We start from the raw sequence: 17,885 nt of genomic DNA on the forward strand, positions 1-17,885 counted from the left end.
TTACTCGAGAATGATTTGTAGGTATCATGTACATAAATATATTTTATTTATCATGGAACCGCCCACAGAATCACACACTTAAATTGCACAATATGTTAATCCCTTATGTTCTAAAGATCTCAAGTAACTCCATTTACGGCAGTGCATTGAAAAAACAAAACAAAAGTCGTACAGTAAAATATTATAAGTACCCAACCTAAAGAACATGAAAAATATACCTAAGCTATTATAAATAAAAATATATTATAATAATTATGAACTGCTATTAAAGTAAATAGAAATAATGTAACAATATGGTAACACTATAATGAATTGAATGATATAAAATGAAATGAAAATTATTTACTACTACCCGATGCCCGCGACTTCGCCCGCGCGGATTTAGGTTTTTCGAAATCCCGTGGGAACTCTTTGATTTTCCGGGATAAAAAGTAGCTTATGTGCTAATCCAGGATATTATCTATCTCCATTCCAAATTTCAGCCAAATCCGTCCAGTAGTTTTTGCGTGAAGGAGTAACAAACATACACACACACACACACACACACACACATACAAACTTTCGCCTTTATAATATTAGTGTGATTTCCATCCGTAAAAAACAAGGTATATATATCCTAATATAAGTCTACTTCTACTACTTACTAGTAATACATAGGTCTATTCACTGAAAATGTTTAAGTACCTACTACTCAGGCAATCCCTGAATGGTTGGTAAAATGTGACGTCATGCCATTTTCAAAGCTTCCAACTCCAATGCCAAAGAATGCTTTTAATAAGTAAATTATTCTTATTCTTTTCCCTATTTTTATTCCAATATAAGATCGTGAAAATTTATGTTTAACCAAACCAAACGTAGAATACTTTTTATTCCGGAAAATTAAAGAGTCTCCACGGCATTATTAATGATCTAAATACGTCATGCAGACGAAGTCGTCAGCTAATAAAAATATTTACTATTGCAATATCCTGATAATGTTTAAAGAAAATTCAGTTTAAGTTTTCTTTCCATTACGAGTTTTTCAGTCTTCAAGGAAAGCTCCTCGAATGCCGGCGCCTCTCTCATTAACTTTATGATATAAAAACAAAGTTCAATTGCCACGACAAATAGAAGCGACTCGTTAAACGGCCATCTTAATTAAACGAGCTGATACTTTAACGTATCGGCGCATAAAAAGTGTAGTAAAATTAAATGAGCTGTTAAAATCAATTACTTAGGTGACGCATTCCGGTGCTTTCTTCGTACAAACGTAGGTGGGTGATCACTACATGATTTGATATTATATGCCCAAAACTAAGTATCATATCGATTCGTCTCGTCATTATCTAGGTTTATTGATATACTAGGGGATGCCCGCGGCTTCGCCCGCGTGGATTGCGATTTTTTTAATCCCGTAGGAACTCTTTGATTTTTCGGGATAAAAAGTAGCCTATGTCCCGGGATGTATACCAAGTCTGTACCTTTCATTAACATCGGTTCAGCGGTTGGGCCATGAAAACGGAGCAGACAGACAGACGGACAGACACACTTTCGCATTTACAATATTAGTATGGATAAAACATTGAAAAAATATTGATTTCAAAGTTATGAGCCTTGAAAGATTCCTATTTTAATATTAAAATGGCAACTTTGTGCGTAAATATATAAGATTAGGAGGATTATGATAATTATAAAACAATTTAACTTTAGACATCGGCAAATCTTTATATCGGGGATCTCTTTCTCCACAAAATGTTAGGTGAAATACCAAACAGATTACCGACGTGCGCCGGCAATTTCGGTCGAGCGTACAGCGTCCCCTTAAGTGTTGTAGAGACTCAAAAGCGACAAAAAGCCACCCGTAGCACTATTTTTGTAACCCGTAGCACTAGTTTCGTACCCGGTTATAATTAATTCTAAACAAAAACATTTCATATGAGTATAAGCCGAATCCCCTATCAAAAAGTTTCAGCCATCAAAAGTACCTACTTGTATCAAAAACTACGACGAAGTTCTTTGCTAGGCTCAAAAATATCTTATATCGTACTTTCATGAAGAAAGCAGAAGTTATCATTAAAATCTCATATAGTAAACTTTCATTTACTTTAGCCCCGCGATATCTTACTTATCTTAACTGAACACTTACTCTTGTTGTAGAGAGGTCAGATCTTTAAAACTACTTGAGAGCTTAAGACAACAATCTTTTGATTAAACCTTTGAGAGATATAAAGCTTTAAACTTGCCCGAAGCTTAGGTCGATACCTAAGTTTTTGTTTTATTAAAAATCGATCAAGTGCGAGCCGAACTCATAGTTCACACACGAATGGTTCCGTACTATGGTACAAAAATCCAGCTAAGTGCGAGTCAGACTCGCGCACTGAGGGTTCCGTACTCGGGTATTTTTTCCAACATTTTGCACGATAAATCAACAACTATTATACATAAAAATAAATAAAAATCTTTTTAGAATGTACAGGTAAAGCCCTTTCATATGATACCCCACTTGATATACTCGTAGTTATCTAACTTTGAAAATTGGAACACATTTTAATATTTTTTTTAATGATGTAACCACGAATTCACGGTTTTCAGATTTATTCCTGTACTTGTGCTATAAGACCTACGTACCAAATTTCATGATTCTAGGTCAACGGGAAGTAATAGGTTTCTTGACAGACACGACGGACGGACAGACAGACAGACAGTACGGAACCCTAAAAAATAAGCCTTTTTTATTTTAAATTCATACCTATATTATATTATTCTTTTATCTTTTTGTTGATCAAACACACTACAACCCTCCTTTGGGTTTCGCCGCAGTCAGGTAAAAATACTAGGTGAGTAACAATAAAAATGTTGGACGCCATAACAAAACCATTTTTAACAATAGGACGCTCTTTGATTTTTATGAAAGACCTCTACGAAGCTTATATTCAAGCGGCGACCGTAAAGATATCTCATATTGGTTTCCATAATCCCCAGAGCTATAATTCTACCAAGACAAATTCGTAGGTCCGAATAAACTGGGTGGAAAAGGTACCTATATTTTCCTGCTCCATTATGTATTTGAACGATAGCACACGAATTTCACGTACATCCTAACCCTGCTTTAGACGTCTGCTATCTATTTTAAGACCGTACCAAGCTTATAAGACTTAGTGAGGATTTGTATGAAAGGTCGATAATAGGGATAGGTCTTTCATTCAAGACTGTACAGTTTTTGTGGACAGACTATCTTTCTGGATCGTGCAGTGGGATCATGTGCTTTAGATGTCTTGTTTGACGGCTAAGGTTAAGTTTGAGGTTAATTTAGGCATTGGCTTATTTTTACCCGACTGCGGCAAAGCCAAAAGGAAGGGTTATGATTTTAGCAGTCTATGTATGTATGTGTGTATGTATGTATATTTGTATCCAGATTCTGTATGTTCCACCGTAGTGCCGGTTACTGGGCCAAATTTGATGAATGAGGTGTCAATTGATTCGTTGTAAAGGTTAGGGTAACATAGGTTATATTTTATACAAAAAAATTGACCTCACGGATGTTACATCAAAAAAAGTGGAAGTCTTCAAAAAAATTTCTTTGCTATTTTTGTTTAGTGCGAATTAATCATCAGTCTCATTTATCACTTACTCTCCTCCACAATCCACATCAAATACAAATAAGCTTCAAATACAAAGCATCAAATACAAATGAGCGTGGCAATTTGATTAATTGAATTTACCTAATCATTTTGTTAATTAATTGTATACTACTATTATTGTAATTAGCTATCTCACAAAGTGAATTAATAGATATTTACTACCTCCCTTTCTACGTTGTATCGCAATAATATAATAGTTAATAGTACCTAATATATATAATAATATAATATTTAATACCTTAGCTATGTGGACAGTGAGGGTCGTAACGCCTTTCCATCATATCACACTAATAATATTATAAAGGCGAAAGTTTGTGTGTATGTGTGTGTGTGTGTGTGTGTATGTTTGTTACTCCTTCACGCAGAAACTATTTGATGGTTTTGGCTGAAATTTGGAATGGATATAGATAATATCCTGGATTAGCACATAGGCTACTTTTTATCCTGGAAAATCAAAGAGTTCCCACGGGATTTCGAAAAACCTAAATCCACGCGGGTGAAGTCGCCGGCATCAGCTAGTTAATCATATTGTTGTAGGGGTTTCTAATGTGGTAGTCTCTAAGATCCTTTCACATACTACTCGAGTAGTGTGAGATTTCGACACTTAGGTGCTTAATAATAATAATAACTTTTTTCGTGATTCGAAGTCGAAGAGCATGTAAAGCCGGTGGCGGAGAAAGTTCTGAAATCTATGATTTGAGGATTATCATAGGCTCTGTTTTTAGACTTTTTGGGATCTATCGGCACAATTACTACTGTAACTCAGAAATTATAATTCTAGTATTGTTACAGAAAGATATATAAACATCAGAAAGATACAGATAGATAAACTTTTTATTTATTCACGGGACAATTAAGAAATTCATGCTTACAAAAACGTAAATAAATCTATTAGCTATTGAAGGTGGCTAAAAGATAAGATCAGTCAATTATTATCACATTATAAAAAAGTATGCTGTAAAAGCTAGTCTGTATGAAAGGTAAGTTCGTGGAAGCTTTCGAAGTTATCACTTAAATTGTGGTTTAAAAAGCTTTTAGCGAACATGACAATATTTGATGTTACATCATGTTCTGTGGTCATATTGTTTGCACGACGTAAATAAATATATACTTACGAACAATTTAATAGGTACTTAAACAATTTAGCTCTCAAAGCTTTTAAACCTATAAAAATTATAGCTATAGTTTTGAGAATTTTTCCGTAAAAAATTATAAAAATCTTATTTTTTTTATTTTTTTATGCAGGAATTTAATCTTAAAATTCAATGCTTATAATTATTTTATGTAGGTACTATTTATATTTGACTAGATGATACTCGCGACTTCGTCCGTGTGGATATAATATTGTTTTTTTTTATCCCGCGGGAACTTTTTGTTTTTCGGGATAAAAAGTAGCCTGTGCCCGTCCCAGGAACGTAAGCTGTGTACTGTTTCATCAAAATCGGTTAAACTGTTGGGCTAAACTGAAAAGCTAGCAGACAGATAGACAGACAGACGGACGGACATTAGGGAAGGCCACTATATATCTACTTACCTACAACTATGAACCACAAGTTAATAACGATGATAGACAGTGTTGGTAAAGATAGGATAATCGGCAGCTGTAAAGATAGCCGAGTTGCTTGAATAAACGTAGTAAAGTACATTAAAATGAAAACAATCGTAATTCTTAGTGAGTTACAAGGCATCGCGATTTAAGTGAACTGCGGCTGTTTACTTTGGCTGTTTCATTTACATTCTCATTTATCCGGACCGATTTAAGATACAGCCGTAAAATAGTAGGTACCTACTTATTGTTCTTTCGGAATAAATGGTGCTAACTTGTTGTACTTACAAACTTCTTATAGAACGCAAAAATGTAAGTTTTACTCACGTAAGCAGCTTACGTACCTAATTATTAATTTACAACAAATTATATGAAAGAAAGAAAGAAAATGCATTTATTTGTTGTTGGTGTCACAGATAAAAACAAAGCATACAAATGAACATTTTCATCTGTGACACCACCTCAAATGGGTGTACAGCTCAGCATTATGTCCTGCATCATATGCATTAAAACGCATTAAATGCAGGACGCTGATTTTCAGCTGTGACCCGGGTGCCTTGAGTGCAGAGTGGGTGGATATGGGTGCTTACATTATTAAAAGAGGTCTCTCCGTCACTCGCTCCATACAAACGTAGTTCCAATTTCATTTGAATATCAAGCAACCAAAGTCCATGAAGTTTTGCAGACATATTCTAGAAACTAATATCTATACCTGTGGTTTTCCAGATTTCTGTTAAAATATTCGGTTTAAAAGTTACGCGGTCTTCAAAATTCACAACCAATCTTTGAGCTCCTGTAATTTTGAAACTACATATTTTTAGAAAAATCTAAAACACCACAGGCACAGATATTAGTTTCTAGAATATGTCTGCAAAATTTCATGGACTTTGGTTGTTTAATATTCAAATGAAATAGGAACTACGGTTGTATGGAGTAAGTGATGGAGAGAGCCCTGTTAAAGTCGTAAGTTAATCAGTTACTTACGTGAGTAAAACTTACTTTGATTTGTATTCAGTGGACTAAAAACATCGGGATTAAAGAAAAAAATGTATTTTAATTAGAAGTGCAACTACACCGTTTTGTTTGCCAACCTCTAAAATATAATTGACATTGGTAAATACCTAAAGTGACCTGTCGATATTGTAATTTGTGAAGAACAGTCGGCAGTATAGACGATGTTAATTACTAGTGATTTGTATCAATGGCACTAGTTCGATCGGAACTACAATAATTCCTATGATAATGATCGACCGCGCCTTGGAAACACCCAAAAAATGAACGTAGCTTTTGAGTTTCTGCAACCTAACCTCCCGGCACAGTGTTGAGTGCTTTGGTCTTAGAAGTCCCGGGTTCTTTTTCCGATTCAAGAAGCATGTGTTTGCTAAAGATGTTCAGACATAGTCCAGTAAAACTCCAAATAGGCAGATTATACATTCGTATTTCAAAAAGCGCAGACTTTAAAGATAAGCTTTTGTACAGACTAAGTAGGTACATAGACAATCTACTTCGGGTAAAACAACACCTAAGGGAATGCTTCACAAGTGTAAATTAAAAATTTATAACACCCCCGACAAGTGAAGGTTACGAGTACAGTAACTAGAAAAGAGCTGATAACTTTCAAACGGCTGAACTGATTTTCTTGGATTATTATTATAGCTAAGAACACTCTCGATGAAGTCACCTGTCAAACAAAAAAACTGAATTAAAATCTGTTCATTAGTTTAGGAGCTACGGTGCCACAGACAGATACACAGATCCACAAGTCAAACTTATAACACCCCTCTTTTTGGGTCGGGGGTTAAAAATATCGCACCCTGTTAGTAGTCTATAGAAGTTGTTGGCATATATTGATAGACGGACTGACGGACAGACGGACGGGTGGATGGACGGATGGACAGCCGAGTCTTAGTAATAGGGTCCCATTGGTACTCTAAGGGTGCGGAACCCTACATAGGAAAACGTCCTTCCTGTTGGATGCCCTATAATATATCACTAAATATCAAAGAAGTTGGAATAGCAAATTAGTACAAACAGACATACGGAACGTCTCGTCTCTTTTTGGGAGCATAGTAGGTAGGTATAATGTAATAATTATGGTAGTGACGGTGGCCAAGACTCTCTGGTTCACCGAGGAAGCCGAATAAGTACCTACTTAGTAGGTATATCAATCAGTAGTCTGCTAAAGATAAATATCGTTATCAACCAAAGCAAATTCCTTCGACTTCGATATAAATCATTGAGAGTTACGATCGTTTCTATTTACTGCAAATGTTTGTACTAGAGTCCTAACTTAATTTTATGACTATTTTAAATACATTAGAACGGTTACAATAATATTATCTTTTAGGTACAATGATTCATACGTCCATAGCAAAAAAATATATAAATGTGTAGAGGAATCACAAGAAAAGCACAAAAACAACAAGATAAAGTTAAAAACTACAACCCAACTGCGATCGTCTCAATAAACGAAATATTATAGTAAAATTGTTTTTCTGTCGCTTGTTATATTTTAATGTTGTAGTGCATTTATATTTATGAACTCAGGATTTTTTCCTCTTTCATTTGACATCACACTCCATACAATAGGAAAAATAAATTTTTTGGAGACCCCCCACTTTTTTGGATGTAACATCCGTCAAGCGAATTTTTTTCGTATAAAATGTAGCCTATGTCACCCGGACCTTTACCAAACGACACCTTATTCATCAAAATCGGCCCAGTAGTTTAGGCGCTACGGTGGAACACACAGAATCTGGATACATTCGTACATACATACATGTCGGGTAAAAAACATAGTCATCAGCAGTAGCGTGCACAGTTTAAAGCCAGGGTAAGCATTAAGGTATGAACTTATTTTCTGGCAAGCCATAGTGGAAAATAAGTGTTGATTTAGTACAACAGCTAGGGTAGGCAGTACTTTTATACCTCTGTGAGTTGCACGCCACTGGTCATCTGTGATAAATAATTTAGTAGTAGTACAAAATTCCTCAATGCATGAAGATGAAAATCTTCGAACGTTGCATGTTGCCAATGATAGAGGTCCAAGACAATAGTCGCTACCTACAGTTAAGAATGCTCACAGTGACAACATGAGGTGGAGAGAACTTTGAGTTTATCGTAGGAGAACTAGAATATACGAGTAGCTCAACGATTGCGAAGCATGCACGCTTTCCAATGTATATTTATTCAGTGCTCCGTGGTATCCGGAGATATTAAACGGAAAATAAACAATCTCGGCAACGGGAAACTGATTTCGCGTCTGGCATCAGGATCGCAACTATTTTCGTTTGCGCAGTACGGAACCTTGTTAGCATGGAGAGGGTCGGAGGGCAGTCTTATTAGAATTTTTTGCTTTTCGCTCTTCTGGAAATAAATTTATTCTAATAATAACGTTTATACCGTATATTTTCTTTTCATTTTTATTCTGCGTCTTGAGGATAGTCTCACATACACATTTTTTTACTAGTTGATGCCTGCGACTTCATCCGCGTGGATTTTGGTTTTTTAAAATCGCGTGGATTTAGGTTTTGTAAAAATTCCGTGGGAACTCTTTGATTTTTCGAGATAAAAAGTAATTAGATAAGGCTATCTTTAAGTTTTATTGTAATATTTTCATTAAAAAAAAAGTTGCTTAAATATCACTCTTCTAGTCTTTAACTTTTTCTTCGTTAGCGCTTATTTTATCCATTGTTGGACATAGGCTTACTATTGTATTGTGCTTTCATGAGGGATTTATAGCCTTTTCCAAGCCTTTGAGACACCACGCTTGCTTTTGCGGATTGGTGAATTCACTCTTTTGAAGGTACCTATTAAGAATAAGTCTTTAACTATGCAAAAAGTCACGTCGATCCGTTGCTCCATTGCAGCGTGATTGGAGGACAAACTAACAAACCAATAATCAAACACACTTTCTCATTTATAATATGGGTAGTGATTTTAAAGGATGTTGGCATTCTTTTTCTTTATTTTCATCTGATTTCAGAAGGGTTATATTTTAACATCTTATTCGTTTGTAAGTTTATCTATTCCTTTGTACCAATCTCCGTATCTCTTAAAATATTTAAAAAGCTTTAAAGTTGACATTGAGGTTGTGTGCTTAACACACCTGCTTCTATTTAATCAATAGGGGAAATTCCTGAATATGTGATGACAGGTAGGTAGGTATTTATTAAAATACCTTCGCAAATAAATAGTTAAAGTCAAGGTTCAAATAACAGTGTAAAGGCAAGAGAGTGCATCTGCATATTGCAAAGGCGTAACGTGCCAACGTTAAAAGCATTCACCGATATATCTTAAGCTAATACTACTGTACAGTTGGCGTTAGAAATATAGGCACTTATAAAGATGTCTTAGAAAAGCTGCGTGAAAAATGGCGACAAATAAAACAAGTGTAATTCAAAAATTTATAACAACCCTGACAAGTAAAGGTTACAGTAACTAGAAAAGAGCTGATAACTTTGAAACGGCTTAACCGATTTTCATGGATTATAGCTAAGAACACTCTCGATCAAGCCACCTTTCAAACAAAAAAAACTAAATCAAAATCGGTTCATTAGTTTAGGAGCTACGATGCCACAGACAGATACACAGATACATACGTCAAACTTATATAACAACTTATTCTTTTAGCAACGTTGCAAAATCGAACAGATTTGTTTCGTCAACCATTAGAACGGAATCCAGACCGAAAAATTCTGCGCTTCGAATTTTCGATAAATTTGTTTGTTTGTAAAGGAATGGATATGATTTTAGCAGTCTATGTATGTATGTTTGTTTGTATCCAGATTCTGTGTGTTCCACCGTGGCGCCTAAACTACTGGGCCGATTTTGATGAATGAGGTGTTAATCGATTCGTCGTAAAGGTCCGGGTGACATAGGCTATATTTTATATGAAAAAAAAAATTGACCTAACGGATGTTAAATGAAAAAGTGGGGGTCTCCAAAAATTTTTTTGCTATTGTATCGAGTGGGTTGCCAAATGAAAGAAGAGAAAATTCTGAGTTCGTAAATATAAATATACTACAACGTTAAAATATACCAAGCGACAGAAAAACAATTTTACTATAATATTTAAGCATTTATTAAGACGATCGCAGTCGGGTTTTAGTTTTCAACTTTATATATAATTTCTAAATCTCTGGTCTGGTCTGGTTAGAGGAATGTGTCCGGGCTCGAGTCCCAAACCTCCGAAATAGGACGCCGAAATATTAAACACTGGACCATCACCGCTTTATACCTAAGGTAAATATTATATTTGGAAATAGTCCAAATAGGCTATTTATCTGAGTCTACAAGACTTACTTGTTGACTAACATGTCGGTTAGTGATGCTCTGTTTACACATACGTTTGATTACCTAGTACATAACTATTAGTATTCGATTGAAATCGATTTTAGATTAGTTACGTGGTCGTTATAACTAATAAACTTTTCTATATAAGTGCATATTATATGTATGGTGAAATCACAGTTGTGTCGGTAGGCAACGGAGAAAAAATTTTTAGAAATAGATCATTAGAATTTATAGTTACAACAATAATAAATAATTATCCATACCTAGTACATTATATACATAAAAAAACCGGTCAAGTGCGACGCAAGAAATAACACTTATATAATAAAATAACACTTTAATTTTTGTAATTTTCATGGCGGCCATTTTTAAATTTTTTATTATTTGTTGGTAAAGCAGGAATAGAAATACTTATTCTGTAAAAATTTCAACTCTATATGTATTTACGATTCGAGCTCGCTGACAGAAGGACGGACGGACGGACGGACGGACGGACAGCGGAGTCTTAGTAATAGGGTCCCGTTGGCACCCTTCAGGCACGGAACCTTAAAAAAAAAAAAGATTCCGACGAATTGAGAACCTCTTCCTTTTTGAAGTCCGTTAAAAAGTCCTGGTCACTCACTGACTGACAGCACACCTTTGAATTTGAAGAATTAATGGACATTGAAATTGAAGAATTAATGGAATAATTAGGTTACACTGATTTTTTTCATGCAGTGAGTACGAAATCTTGTTAAAAGTTACCGTCTATTTGCACAACCTTAACATCTGATTTGGACCTAAGCATACAGTCAAAGCAAACCAAATTGAGTTACAAGTTTTGCGAGGTACCTGTGGTAAAGTTCAAACTTTGGGGAAGACAACAACGCCACTTTAAGAGATTACTCTTTTTGGGTTCCGTACCCAAAGCGTAAAAACGGAGCCCTATTAACGCCATTCTGCTGTCTGTCTGTCTGTCTGTGTGTCACTGGTCTCTTGCTCGTAGACCAGATGAGATACAAACCTGAAATTGTGGTATTTGGTGTAGAACGTTGACTCAAAACAAAATATTGAATTAGGAATTTAATTGAATTATTTTTCAGGGGGGCTCCCATACATGAAAAAGGAGACGAAAATATAATTTACGGCCTATCCGCTCCGCCAAACCGATTTTGACGAAATTTGGGACACAGATAAGTTGTATTCCGGAAACGGACATGGGCTACTTTTTATCTCGAATAAAATACAATCTATACCTTAAAATATAAATTGACGCGAAGTCGCGGATAACATCTAGTGCTCAATGATTGTAAAGTGAAAGTATATATTTTGCAAAAGCTTGTTGTATCTAGTAGGTATTTTTCATAACATTTTCATGAAAAGCAAAGCTGGAACGTTTTGCATCCAAGGACCCAAGTTCAAGAAATTTCAATCATATTTTGTTGCTGACTATACTCTGACAATGCAATTATATCAAGAATAGAATTCGTATCGCGAGCGGCGTTTAGAATTCTATGTACCTACAGGCTAGTATCAAACGGTGTTTGAATGAAAGCCAAACCTAACAAAGTTGTTGACGCACTGTTTATCGACAGTTTTACTCTCGTTTTATCGATAAAGGAAATTTAGTTATCGAGCAAACTCTGACCATTTAGAAATGGCAAACTTTGACTATTTATTGAACATCCATATCCAACTAAGTAAACAACTCATCATTTCATCATTTAAGAGTTCCGTATCCAAAGGGTAAAAACGGAGCCGTATTAATGTCACTCTGCTGTCTGTCTGTCCGCATGTCACAGGTCTCTAGCTCGTAGACTAAATGAGTTACAAAGCTTAAACTTTTTGTATTTATTGTAAAACGTTGACTCGAAATCAAATATCGAGTTAGAAGTTCAATTAAATTATTTTTCAGGGGGGCTCCCATATACATGAAAAAGGAGCCGATTTTTTGTTACCTTAGCATGTGTTGTTTAGAACTTATTGAAAATGACGGAAAAAATACCCGAGTACGGAACCCTCGGTGCGCGAGTCTGACTCGCACTTGGCCGGTTTTTTTTTCTATATAATACTGAATCGGTAAACAAATGTCACGGTAATGGTATAGATAATATTACCGTGCAAATGTTTTGCTGATAATTAACTTAATAAGATGCAAGAATATAGCCCAACTTTCATACGAAATTCGGTAAGTATTGTTCTTTCTAAATGATCGAACTATTTTATTATGTTTATACTCAGCCGGGATGAGACCATCTGGTATGGATATTCTTGAATAATTTTTGCACCTAAAAAGTGGATATATCTTGATTGAAAAGTTAGACAGCGACAGCTTCTGATTGTAACCTTTTATAAAGGTGCGCTCACACGGGCTTTTTGAATCACTCAATTCTAGCCAATTTTGTCACATGAAGCAATTCACTGCAATATCTACCTGAAAACAGCCATGTATAGTCATACTAATTAATAGAGTAGGAGATCAATCGATTCTTTACCAGACTAAGAAGGTAGATATTTAATTCATTCCCTGTTGATTGAAACCAAAATTGTTTTTTTTTGGCTGGAGTTCCGCAAAGATAAAATAAAGGCTCTTTCTATGACGTATTTTATTGATGGTCGTAATTGCATCCAATAATGGTGGGGGTTTTCTCGATATAATAAAAATAAATATATTTAGTTAGTTTCCTTAAATTTGATGTCGCACACGATAGGTTTAGCAAAAAAAATTAGACAAGAAAGTAAAACCGTCGTATATATTTATTTAGGACTACAGGACTTGCCGATAACATTGAAACTAAGAATCATCTTTGTGACTTCAAGAATTTCTTTGTTTTGCAAACGAATTCCCAGTTTATTCTGGGTCTATAAAGATCGTTTCGTCCAAGCTATTACACGAAATAAGTTGATGAAAATTATTCATTGAGTTTCGTCAAGTTAATGAACTGCCTCAGACTAAGCTTGTTTTTGATTTATTGAAATATTTCGGAGTATAACATTCTGAGAAGAGAGTAGAGACCCATACTCAGTAGTGGGCCGGCGAATAGTTGACTTAATCATGATGATGATTATGAAGATAAGGGACAGGAAATTAAATAATTAGGACCCGAATATAAATCGGCCCCTTTTAATTTTGAGTCATAAGCAGAAATATTTTTATTTTTTGGAAAAAAAATATTAAAATGGGTCATTTAAAATTAGCCTAAATTAATAATAGTGAAGCTTTGGTAGTAAAATACTTGAGAAGTGCGTGTCAGACTAAAGTACCTATTTTCCAAAAACAATCTAAGAAATCTCATACTGATTTTAAAATACTTATTGCATCATTCAAGGGAGCAGCTCCCCCACCCTAAATTTTTTTTCTAAGGACCTTGTATCATTTTGGTCCAATTCCTCAAAATCCGTCAACAAAATTTAAACCCTAGGCCATATGGAAGCTTTTGTGGTACTTACAATTTAGTTCATACTATGGCGGGGCAATCGAAATGTAGCGCGAACATGGCCTTGTGGTACAATTTTAAAACTAATAAAGCATTATTTAATTAAAAAAGAATTAAGTAGATTAGGTACAATACCATTTTTGCGCTCGATTTCGACTACCACTGTAATATTATGTATTCTGAGACTTTTCTGCCATTGTATAAAATCCAACGAAAAAGTGTCTGTCTGTCTGTCTGACTGCTACGTTTTCGCGGCCCAACCGCGCCGCTGAACCGATTTTAATGAAATTTGGTACAGACATGGGCTACATCCCGGGGAAGGACATAGGCTACTTTTTATCCCGGGAAATCAAAGTGTTCCAGCGGGATTTTAAAAACCAAATCCACGCAGGCGAAGTCGCGGGCATCCTCTAGTAAATTATAAAATTGTACCCCAAAACTTTTTTTTTGGCACTCTTTTATTCCTGGTCAAAATGTAATCAGATACCTACCTAAGTACAAGTTTTGTACAGATTTTAATAGAATATTTTCTAGCTTCCGTCGAATGTCGATCAATGAGCAACTGAGCAAGCTTCAAAGAATGCAATTACCGTCAGCTTCGTTTTGTAACAGCATTCAGATAGCGAGTTTATTTTATACAAACGTTACAATAAAATGAATAACTAATAGCTTTTTAATAAGTGTTATCTGAGAAAGAACCTTGAATTGAAGTTAGAGATTTATTGCTATTAAAATATGTAGAATATTGGTCGAAAAAGTTTAGTTTTAGTTTGTCTCGGCTTATAAATAGCTTAGTAAGTACCTTAGTATCTTAATTTTGTGCACACTAGCTTCATAGAAGGCGCTGGATAGGTCTATGTTACATTTTATGGCATACCTTATCACGAAAGTTATGATTATGACATAACCTTCCTAGAGGCCCTGATAACAAACTTTGGAACTACTAATTATTATTATTATTAATTACAATATAATATGATAGCCGCTGGATTTATTCGGTGTAAGACTATGGCGTGTGGAAATTCCTATGTCCAACAGTGGACGTCCCATGGTTAATAATGATGATGATGATAATATGATAGCAACCACTTCTGTAAAAACCCCATATACTTAACTCGATCTCACCCTAAAAAGATCGGGTATTTTAAGAAGATTTTCCCCTCCCGTCAATCAAAAAAAAGGTAGATGCTCTACCTACTATAAATCCAGTCAATAATAATTTTGGTGCTTTGACCACTTACCTACTTTGAAAAAAGTTCTTTATTCCCTATCTTAAATAGTTTTTTTTAGCTTATTTGAAAGTAGGCATACAGATCTAAATCTATCATAACCACACGAACAAACAAGAGGGACAACCCACTCAGACATATAAATTATATTTTTGTCACGCCTCTCTAGACTTTACGCGTCACGTTTACGTTTTATTTATTAACGCTAAAAATAATATGTCGACGCTAAAACCCTGAAAGTGAAGGAACGGATCACTCAGTCAAGCGAAACATGGCTCTGGCTTTGATTTCCGACTGTGTCACTTTGAGAAATGATTGATCATGTTTGTTGTTGATTTGGAAACGGATAGATCTTCAGAGGACCTAATATTGATGTAACGAAACAGGTGTGATCTGGATTGACTACGGGCTGTAATATTATAGGCTCTGAAGCAACAGCCCTCAAACTTACATAACCTAAAATAAAAAAATTCAAAAACCCCCGACAAAAAATCTCTAATAATCTTCAAACGGCTGAACAGATTTTCTTGGATTGTAGCTAAGAACACTCTCGACCAAGCCACCTTTTAAACAATAAAAACTAAATCAAAATCGGTTCATTCGTTTAAGCGCTACGGTGCCACAGACAGATACACACCTTAAACTTATAACACCCCTCTTTTTGGGTCGGGGGTTAAAAAAGGAAAACTAACAATCACTACTCATCACTACCCATATCACTATTACTACCCATATTATAAATGCGATATATATTGGTTTGTTGGTTTGTCCTTCAAAGTTCAATCACGTCGCAACGGAGAAACGGATTGACATGGTTTTTGCATGGGTATAGTTAAAGACCTGGATAGTGACAACTGACTACCTACTACTTTTTATTCCGAAAGGCCAAAGAGTTCCCACGGGATTTTTAAAAACCTAAATCCATGCGGGTGAAGTCGCGGGCATCTGCTAGTATTATAAATATGCGAAAGTGGTTTTATTTGTCTTTTATGTACAGATTTTAATAGAATATTTTCTAGCTTCCGTCGAATGTCGATCAATGAGCAACTGAGCAAGCTTCAAAGAATGCAATTACCGTCAGCTTCGTTTTGTAACAGCATTCAGATAGCGAGTTTATTTTATACAAACGTTACAATAAAATGAATAACTAATAGCTTTTTAATAAGTGTTATCTGAGAAAGAACCTTGAATTGAAGTTAGAGATTTATTGCTATTAAAATATGTAGAATATTGGTCGAAAAAGTTTAGTTTTAGTTTGTCTCGGCTTATAAATAGCTTAGTAAGTACCTTAGTATCTTAATTTTGTGCACACTAGCTTCATAGAAGGCGCTGGATAGGTCTATGTTACATTTTATGGCATACCTTATCACGAAAGTTATGATTATGACATAACCTTCCTAGAGGCCCTGATAACAAACTTTGGAACTACTAATTATTATTATTATTAATTACAATATAATATGATAGCCGCTGGATTTATTCGGTGTAAGACTATGGCGTGTGGAAATTCCTATGTCCAACAGTGGACGTCCCATGGTTAATAATGATGATGATGATAATATGATAGCAACCACTTCTGTAAAAACCCCATATACTTAACTCGATCTCACCCTAAAAAGATCGGGTATTTTAAGAAGATTTTCCCCTCCCGTCAATCAAAAAAAAGGTAGATGCTCTACCTACTATAAATCCAGTCAATAATAATTTTGGTCCTTTGACCAATTACCTACTTTGAAAAAAGTTCTTTATAGCTTATTTGAAAGTAGGCATACAGATCTAAATCTATCATAACCACACGAACAAATAAGAGGGACAACCTACTCAGACATATAAATTATATTTTTGTCACGCCTCTCTAGACTTTACGCGTCAACCCTCTTATAAACTTATGATGTATGAGGTAATGTTTTATTTATTAACGCTAAAAATAATATGTCGACGCTAAAACCCTGAAAGCGAAGGAACGGATCGCTCAGTCAAGCGAAACATGGCTCTGGCTTTGATTTCCGACTGTGTCACTTTGAGAAATGATTGATCATGTTTGTTGTTGATTTGGAAACGGATAGATCTTCAAAGGACCTAATATTGATGTAACGAAACATCCAGGTTGTAACTAAAAATGGTCCAAACATAAAAACAAAAGATCCTAATCTAAGTGACAACCCCTAATAGGTGTACATAGCAATAATTTATTAATATGATTGGAAAAAAAAGTTTCCTCTCATTCCAATACGTAACATAATAAGCTCCAATTTATTTAGATAAAACAATATAAAAAGCTTACTGCCTTATTGGTACTTATACTTATTGTTTTTCAGTGAGCTTAGGTGAGACCACCGAAACCAAAATAAGCGTAGAAATGTTGTCCGTGTCGATGGGCAGATCTAGCGCGTTATTGCAAAAGTGGACTTACTTCATTGTGTTACAGTTCAATTTACATTGTTTCGCATACTAGAGACATGTTATTTCGAAATATTTTCGTACATTTTTTACGTGCGAGTTGCTTAACTTGGACGACATGTAGTCATTGTATTAAAGATAAAAGGTACCATTTCTATCACTTATTTAGGATTCTGCGGGTTAGACAGTTGACACTAAGCTTGAAGGGCAAAATTGATGAAAAGGACGAAAGAAAAAATAATTAGTTGGATCAAAATGTTACTAAAATGTGTAATATAATACTGAAAGGTTCCAATAAACCTCGTAAGGTTCCTATTACGAGTATTATTTGTTTTCAAAATGCTCTATCTTCAATTTATATCTACTGAGTGTTTAGGAT

General features: G+C 35.0%; 1 protein-coding gene and 1 long non-coding RNA gene across 2 annotated transcripts in view; both read right to left on the reverse strand.

The window, feature by feature from the left end:
- Nucleotides 1–17,885, reverse strand: part of LOC123873563 (neuropeptide CCHamide-1 receptor-like) — a 131,928-nt gene that overhangs the window by 23,745 nt on the left and 90,298 nt on the right. The gene's annotated exons all lie outside the window — the stretch shown is intronic.
- LOC123873586 lies at nt 1,283–16,846 on the reverse strand. The gene is made up of 3 exons (XR_006797712.1): nt 16,833–16,846; nt 16,533–16,534; nt 1,283–1,342 (listed from the first exon to the last, which is right to left on the reverse strand). It is a non-coding gene; the product is annotated as an uncharacterized LOC123873586 (long non-coding RNA).

The sequence above is a fragment of the Maniola jurtina genome, chromosome 17 (assembly GCF_905333055.1).
Source record: "Maniola jurtina chromosome 17, ilManJurt1.1, whole genome shotgun sequence".
Lineage (NCBI taxonomy): Eukaryota > Metazoa > Arthropoda > Insecta > Lepidoptera > Nymphalidae > Maniola > Maniola jurtina.